The sequence below is a fragment of the Ipomoea triloba genome, chromosome 16, assembly GCF_003576645.1.
Source record: "Ipomoea triloba cultivar NCNSP0323 chromosome 16, ASM357664v1".
NCBI lineage: Eukaryota > Viridiplantae > Streptophyta > Magnoliopsida > Solanales > Convolvulaceae > Ipomoea > Ipomoea triloba.
The window spans coordinates 1,523,931-1,524,350 of NC_044931.1; positions in this window are offsets into that span (position 1 = coordinate 1,523,931).

A 420-nucleotide genomic window follows, 5' to 3' on the forward strand; every position below is an offset into this window, starting at 1 on the left:
AAAAAGTAGTTGTTTTAGGTGGGTTAGTACAAACAAATTAGAAACAACAACTGAAATGAACTCAAAACAATGCAATTAATTCAAAGATAAAAAACATGTCAATAACAACCGTTTGCCCTTCCTGGCAACGACACCATTTGATCTTCAGTGGTTTTGTGGTTGTTAAAATCAAAGATTGTTGAGGTTGGTCAAATTAGAAGTATAAAAAAGTCTTTAATAAATGGAATATGTGTTATTTTCCTCAGTCGCGCCAGTGTCACATAGAATCAAAGAATATTGAATGAATGAATGTTGTAGTAAACGAGATACGAAGAAAATTGTTTATATCAATAAGGAAAAGCTTGGAAATGAATTTCTAGTGAGCCATGATGCATCATAGTGTGTTTACGGTTTATGAAAAATTGCATTGCAAAGGTGGTT